Here is an 8,895-nt window from a genome sequence, read left to right as displayed (position 1 = left end):
AAGGCATCCCTGACTTTCGCCACCGAGTTTGTTGAATACGTGATTTCTCTACTCTGAAACTTTTAAAATGCATAATGCTTGCCTCTGTGTCTTGTGTGTAGCAAGGTATGTATTGCCAAATATGACCATAAGATTAGAATTCCCCAGATTTACCAAGGCTCCTCTCTGCTGTGCTTTCTTTTCTAGTTTTCCTATTTATATCCTCTCTGACCCAATGACCCTTTGTGAAACTAACTTAGATATTTATCAGCAGACTGTCCAAGGCTGAGTGTCCCCCATATTAACCCTACAAGTCTACATAGCTCATTTTTGGGTATGGCTGCATTCAATGAAGCCAATTCTAGTCACTAAACATTCCTAAAAAACAAACAAACAAAAATAAACAAAAACAAAAACCTGAACTTTTTATTTGCATCAATTATAGAATATCCTAACATGTCTAATTCAAGGGCCACAACACTATTTTTCAAAAAGTCTCTTTCTATTCTGATCATTTTGTAGCCAGTGGCATTCTGGTGCATCTCACCTGCCCAACACCAGCAGTTCATCCCAAGCCCCATATCAAAACTTTTTCTTTTGCTTTAAGGCACGTGTTCTCCTAGCTCCATCATATATAAACTAACTGCACCTCTCTGTTTAACTCTAGCAACTTTCTCTGCAGATGTGTGGTGTAAGGATGGGAAAAATTGAGGAACTTTCACATGTTAATGTCACATTCTTATTACTGGTGAACTTACATTTTTCTCAGAACTTACATTTTCTCAGCAGCTCTCAGAATGCTTTTTAGCACTGTAAAAGTTAAAGGCAGGTTTGGTTTTTGTTTGTTTGGTTTTGGCTTTAGTTTTAAAGGTAGTTGAAATTCACCCTGAAGAAAATTAAAATTTGCACCAAATCAGAAAGGGCTAGGATTAAGATCAGTCCACTGGATAATTAATTGGAATAGAGGAGAAAATCAAAAGTTGTTTGGAAAATCTTTCAGATATGAAATGCTTGCAGAAGTATTTGTTTCAGGCTGTGATGGGTTACTATTTATTGTTGAGGTTTTCCTAAAATGGGTGGAGAACTTCAGAAAAATAGCAGATTGCTGTGACTCAGTTTAAAATACCCAACGAATGGAAGTGAAAACATCACAAGCTAAAAATTCTTGGAAAATAACCGACATACTTTCTTAGTTGTTCTTCATCTAATTCTTGACAGCTATACCAGAGCTCCTACGAAGTGATGTGGGTGGGATACAAAGGCAGAAGAAAAATGATTAAACTTCCTTACTACCTACAGCCCATTGACAGACAAGTCCTTGAAATATGCAGAGTGAAATTCCTTGAGGAACTCAGCTGCTTTTATGCTAATTACCTTGCTAAGTGCAAAAGGCAATCTTAACCCAACCATAGGACCCTGTAAGTCTACCTTAGCATGAAAGAATTCCTTTGGAAACTTCCTTTATCTCTACCCACCAAGGTATATGTTGGTAATCATCCTCAGAGCACGGGACCCATTGATAAAGATCTCAAGAGCCTCCTGACTGAGGTTTTACTGAACAGTAACAAATGACCTTTCCTAACAATAGCCAGCCCCTCAGCATCCAGAAAACCTTGTTTCCAAAATACCCAGAGGGCATATGCTATCCTTAACCCCTCCCCAACTTGAAAGTATATAATGAGCCCCTCCTCATAACCCCAGGGCAGCTCTTTCTGCTCCTGGGTCCTATTCCTATGCTTTAATAAAACCAACTTTTTTGGGAACAAAAGGCCTCTCAAGAATTATTTTCTGGCCATTGGCTTCGGATATCACATATGTTCAAAACTACATCAGAAGGACTTGAACAGGTGCGTGTCAGAGAACAGCAGCAGAGCTGAAATGTGAAAGATCACTTTCTGGTATAATAAGGAGAATCACTGGGGCACCTGGGTGGCTCAGTGGGTTAAGCCTCTGCCTTTGGCTCAGGTCATGATCTCAGGGTCCTGGGATTGAGCCCCACATCGGGCTCTCTGTTCAGCGGGGAGCCTGCTTCTCCCTCTCTTTCTGCCTACTTGTGATCTCTCTGTCAAATAAGTAAATCAAATCTTTAAAAAAAAAGTAAGCAGAATCTCTGGCAAGAAGACCAGGAAAACCATGAACTTTGATATTGTTTCAGAAGCTCTTCCAGGCTAGTCAGACTAGTAGTATTGAAAAATAGATTTTCTCACCTTCTCAAGACCATGTCTTTCTCATCACTTCATTGGTTCTCCTGCCGTTCTCTGCAAGAGCAATTATTCTTCCTCTAATAGGATCTCTAATAGGATCATTGATATCCGCATAAAACTGTAGGGAAAAATGCTGAGATTCTTTGAAATTTAGTGGATGTTCTTTGTAGTTCTTCCATTCAGATTATCTACCTTTCATTGCCTCTGACTAGGATATTTTACAGTGCTATAGAGATAGAAATTACCTCACACAAAATAATAGTAATGCCAATAATGCCTGTCCCTAGAAATGCAAATTATGTCCAATGAAATGCAATTGATTGGAGTCTTGTGGGTATTTTGCTAGCTTTGCATCCACTTGTAAATTCATCTCAGCATTCTTTCCCAGACTTTAAATGTGTGGAACACATTGTTGTTGTTTAAACCAGTGATAACATCTTACTGGTTTCTGCGTTCAGTACTGAGCTTGATGAAACCTTTGATGTGTTTGTTCATTATTTGTATAAAAATGATGATTATATTGTCTTTTAAAATTTATTCTTTATCATATGGTTTCACTTATATGTGAAACATAATGAATAGCATGAAGGATATTGGGAGAAGGAACTAAAAAATGAAGTGGGTTGGCAGGCGGGGGTGGGGAGTGAGTCAGAGGAGGTGATGAACCATGAGAGACCATGGACTCCAGGAAACAAACTGAGGGTTTCTGAGGGGAAGGGAGGTGGAAGAATGGGTTAGCCTGGTGATGGGTATTAAGGAGGGCATGTAGTAATGACCACTGAGTGTTAAATGCAAACAATGAATCATGGAACACTACATCAAAAACAAATTTAGTACTGTATGGTGACTAATATAACATAGTAAAAAATAAAAAATAAATAATAAATAATAGAATTTATTCTTTAACAAAATGAACTTTCTTTCATGTAAAATAAAACAGGGACACCTGGGTGACTCAGTCGGTTAAGCATCTGCCTTCAACTCAAGTCATGATCTCAGGGTCCAGGAATGGAGCCCCATGTTTGGCTCCCTGCTCAGCGTTGAGTCTGTTTCTCTCTCCCTCTGTACCTGTCTCCATTCTTGCTCTCTCTCTCAAACAAATGAATAGAATCTTCATCAAAAAAAAAAAAAAAAAAAAAACTACATTTGTATGTTAATTCAAGAAATTGCTGTTTTTTGCTCCTGATCCAAATCTTTGAGATCTGATTCTGTCAGTGTTTATTTTATGGCTTTAATTAAGGTTATATGATTTTCTTCCTATTCATCCACAGCTTCTCTTAGTAAAATGTATTTGTAAATAACTTATTGTTTTTTTGCTATTATAAATAGAACCTCTTATTTCCTTTTCTATGTATATCCATAGGTTAAATACAATCTATTTATTTAGTGTATACATGTTTTAGATCTATGTTACCAATGTTCTTATTAAATCTAGATATTTTTACCATTTTTTTTCCATTTCATAGAATTACAATCTACCCCATTTTATAGATGAATAAAGCTATCTCACAGAATATTCGTGTCTTTCTCACTAAATTAATAGCAAAAAATTTATCTTTAATTCTCTGTTCAGAGGATGCTTCACCAAATCATAGCAGCCATTGGCTGATTTAAAAAAACTCACATAGAGATAAACTTGTTTCTAGCCTGAAAGCACAATATTGTAATTTTATAAGATACATTATTTACTTCTGGAGCATATAAACATATGTAAAAATCTCACCAGGAAATTTTCAGCCTGAAGGGAAGAGACCACAAACTAAGTTGGGAAACAATGAAGGAGTTTTAACACTACAACACCTGATCCTTAGGGCACTGAGATAAACTTAAGAGAAGGGAGAATTTAATGCTATGGTCAAGGAACTGAGGAAATGGGGTCTGGAATAATATAATTGTGTAAATTTACCAGGCTCTGAATCAAACCTCTCCAACACTATTTTGAAAACAGAAAAAGAGGAAAAGTGAAAACAAATGTTACTTAAAAATGAACAGATTGTACTCATTTCTCTTTCGTAAAGGATAAGGTGTTAGAATTCAAAGCTTTCCCCATTGTTTTGTATTCAGAATACAGTGAGCTAGAATTGACAAAACTTAATTTAGTGAGCAAAAGTAGACACAGAGGAGAGTAGGGAGTAACGAGTTCAATGAAGAAAGTAGATATTGGCAGAGAGCACGGGGAGTTATACACAAACAATAAATCATAGAAACGACATCAAAAACTAATGATGAAACAAAACAAGACAAAATGAAACTAAAATAATTATGTGTTGTATGGTGACTAACATAATAAAAAAAATTAAAAAGATGAAAATAGAACAAAATGGTAAAGGTAAGGTACTTGTAAGAGAACTTCAATATTGAAAAGTTTTAAAATACTTTACTATAATTAAAATACCTTTATTACTTTAGGCCATAAGAAAGTCTCCCAGAAACAGTAGAAGAGTTGGTGCTTGAAACCAGACATTCTGGGTTTAGAGGCCCCCACATCTCCCAACACACTTATTGCCTAGGTAGGGTACATAATAATTAATATTTCTAATAAAGAAATTGAGATATACTGTAAGAATTATAAGTCTTTGAGTTATTACATTCAGAAAACAAAGGACATTTCCACTAAAGATAACTTAAGTTGAAATGAGGAATAATACCTGAAAATTAAAAATCTGAGCATGCAAATGTCTTGAAATATTGCTGAAATTTGGAAAAAAAAACTGTAAAAATGGATGCATTCATAGACATTTGCTATTTAAATCAATTTCAATAATAAGTAAAAAGATCTAACAAGATTTCAGGCAGAAAATAAAGACAAAGTATACTTTTTAAAAGTTTCTTAAATCATGTAATTGCAGTTTTAGAATGAATCTAAAGACAAGATTTTATAAGTATAAAAATGGTGAGAAAATACAAGTGTCTTGCAGAATTACTTAAACATTAATTCAAGAGATAAGCAAGTAGCATTATCTGTATAATATAAAACAGTCAGAGATTTACTATTTAATAAAGTTTCCATAAATTAAAAGAAAAAATACTAACAGCACCCTGTTCTTCGTTTTTGAATATACTGTTTATAATCATTTGATTTTTTTTGTTGTTGTTGTTTATTATATGGCTCTCTTTTAGTCTCTAACCTCACTGAAGGCAAAGACTGTCTTTTCACCACCATATGCATTTTCTCCACTAAATTTTTCCAGTTGACAATTTTTGTTTTATCTTTTTAAAGATTTATTAATTGGGTGCCTGGGTGGCTCTGTTGGTTAAGCCCTGGTTTTGATCCCAGGGTCCTGGGATGATTCTGCCTCAGGCTCCCTACTCAGTGGGGAGTTGGCGTCTCCCTCCACCTCTCCCCCTGCTCACGATCTCACTCTCTCATGTTCTCTCTCTTTCTTTCAAATAAATTAATTAAATCTTCAAACATTTATTTATTTATTTGAGAGAAAGAGAGATGGAGAGTAGGGGAGGAGCAGAGGAAGACAGAGTCCCAAGCAGACTCCACACAGATCAGGAAGCCCCACAGGGGTCAATCCCATGACCCTGAGACCACAACCTTAGCAGAACCCGAGAACCAGTGGAGGCTCAACTGACTGCACCACCCAGGCACCGCTACTGACCCTTTTCAGAAGAAGGTGAAAGTAAATAATTTTTTAAAGGAAGGAATTGACACTGTTTTATTTATTGCAATATTTTTCTGTATGAACATTACGCACAGTGTTTTCTTATGGTCCTCTCTCCCATGCCGAATCTCAGTGCTTTACATACTGATGCATTAGGGAAATATAATTATGGACTTTGGCATTGCTGTTATGGAGAAATTTAAGTGATAGCTCATATCTGTGGCAAAAAGTATACTGATGGGAAATTTCTAAACCCTCAGAGATATGAGAACTATTCTATATAACAGGTTTTCTCAGAATTTGCTCTAAATACCAATTTGATATCAGGAAGTATGTATATACAATATATATAAACATACATCAATATATATAAACATCAAAATATATATATATAAATACAAACTATATATAATTTTTCAAGAGAAATGAATGTCAGAGAGACAATTCTTTTTTTGAAATGGAAAAATAATATGCTAAAAATCTCAAATTTGGTTCAGTACCAAATATATCTCCATTAATGGTATATCACAGTTCCTTCATAAGACTTTATACAAATAGCTATTTATTATTGTACAGCAATGCTAATTTTTATTTTATTCTGACTTCATCTTATGTGTGAAGCCTCAGCTTACAAGAAATCTGTTTGCTGAGTTCAGCAGCTGGTAAGTTAAATCTAGTTCATAAATATACCAGCTATTTCACTTCAGAAGAATACTTGAGTCTTTCTGATTATGATTGTTACATAATGTTTTTAAGAGACCTTTGGATGGAAAAGCTTCTGCTTTTCTTCCATCTATAACAAACTGTAGCTACGGTGGACCTCAGATTTTTGTGTTGGATGTTTGAGTCATCAGTACCATTTTCTGAAGTGCTATCAAAATTTTAGTAGATTTATGTGTTTTGTCTTATTTAGAATGTCATAAATGTAGCCATAGCATTAGTCATCCATACTCCATGATCAAAGACAGTTGAATATGCAGGACTTACTGGCTCAGCAGGTCACTGGACAGTTTACTGAAGGAGGTGAACATAAAATTATTGAACAGCAAAGACCAGTGTGATCCTAAGACTGAAGAAACAAACTTTATGGAAAAATTTTCAGTCAACCTACTCAAATGTATCTACTCAACTCTATCTATGGGGTATGTTTCTTTCTTTCTAGGTTCAGTATAGAGAACTATTTTTTAGGTGAAAGAGGGATATGAACATCCAAGTAATGTAGAGAGGGTCAATGAATCCAAAGGAAAGAAAAGGAAATCATTAAATGACTGTCTTAAGCAGCACATTGACCTTCAGTTTTTTGGGTTGAAAGCTGACAAGGAGTGAAATATTTTGCTTAAATGAGAGAATGTAAATCCTGATGTGAGAGACCCAGCCCTCTGATAAGAAAGAACAGATTGTTCATGTCAGGGAAACTATGCAGTCTCACCTACCTACCTGAGTTTACTCATGTTGAAATATTATGTGTTTTTAATAAGCTATTCAAAATTTTTAAGAAGAATAATGATATGACATATTATTCTTAATTTATATTTATGTCCACTGGTATGGCAAAATGTATAATATTAATGCTCGAATATTTATTTTTTTTATTTTTTTAATATTTTATTTATTTATTTGTCACAGAGAGAGAGAGAGAGAGAGAGAGAGAGAGATCACAAGTAGGCAGAGAGGCAGGGAAGAGAAAGAGGGGGACACAGTCTCCCTGCTGAGCAGAGAGCCCCATGTAGGGCTCGATCTCAGGACCCTGAGACCATAACCTGAGCCGAAGGCAGAGGATTAACCCACTGAGCCACCCAGGTGCCCTAAAAATATTTATTGAGTATCTAATTTTTATAAAACATGTTCTGTGCTTAGCTTTTATGTAAATGAAGTCACCAAATCCTTATAATAGACCTCAGAGTTATATTATTAATTTTATAAATGAAAATGAGGCTATATATTTTTCCCAAGATTTTTCCATGAATTTTGGAGCCAAGTTCCTATCTTATTTTACAGAGATTAACTTCTTAATTACTAGGATCTCCTACCACTTGAATATCTTGAGTACCTCCTGCATTTATAACACCATAGGACATTCCAATGAGGAAAAGGGACCAACTAGTAGGTTTTTGGACATTGAGCTTCATATGCATTATTTTATTTGAGTTTCACAGTAATTCTGTAGGTGACCCATGGCAATGCTCACTTTACAGAAGGAGGAAGGACTTGTTCAAGGACGTAAAAATCTTGCATCTAAGTATCAGGGCTATTTTCAGAACTAGGTTCAATTCCAAGGTTTCTATTATTTCCAATATTGTGAAGAAAGGGATGGTTAAGGTACAATTTCTGATCTGATCTACTTACATTTTCTCTAGGGCTTTGAAGTTGCATTTTGTAATTGTTGAAGGTGGTTAACAGTTGTTGAATGTGTAATACTTTCCAGGTACTGTTCTAAGAAATTTCACGTGTATGAACTTCATTATTTCAAACATGACTCTATATGGATGTATTCATTACTTCAACTTTACAGAGAAGGAAATTGAAGCATAGATATGATAAGAAACTTGCCAACACTACATTTTCTATAGTTTCAATGTATCCAAAGGAGCTTGGAAAGCATGAGGGAGGCAGACAGTTGTTTTCCTCAAACTAATGCAGAATCAGCACTCACAGAGTCAAAATCCGGGAAGAGATCTTCAGAGATCATCTCCTCCAAAGCCCAAAATCTAAGGGACTCAGCAATTAAGATCTACTGCTATAACTGACGAATTATTGAATCCTACATCTGAAACTAATGATGTAGTATATGTTGGCTTATTGAATTTAAATAAAAAATATAAGCAGCAAAAAGTAAGTTAAAAAAAAAAATTTAGTTAGTTAACACATAGCGTAATATTGGTTTTAGGAGTAGAATTTACTGATTCATCACTCACATATTCAAAAAAGTATCTATTGCTTTAGCACATTTATTTACCACACAATTACCATGAATGCAGTAGAACTCCTTTTACTTGACACAATACAAGGAAATTAAATTATTTTCTAGAATCATGCCACCTATGCAGATGGATTCTCTAAGAAGGTAAGGGAGAAAATGAAACAAAGCAAGCTTTTTATTT

Source organism: Mustela nivalis, assembly GCF_964662115.1.
Source record: "Mustela nivalis genome assembly, chromosome: 9".
NCBI lineage: Eukaryota > Metazoa > Chordata > Mammalia > Carnivora > Mustelidae > Mustela > Mustela nivalis.
The sequence above is the reverse complement of the archived record's forward strand: the minus strand, read 5'-3'. Positions refer to the sequence as shown.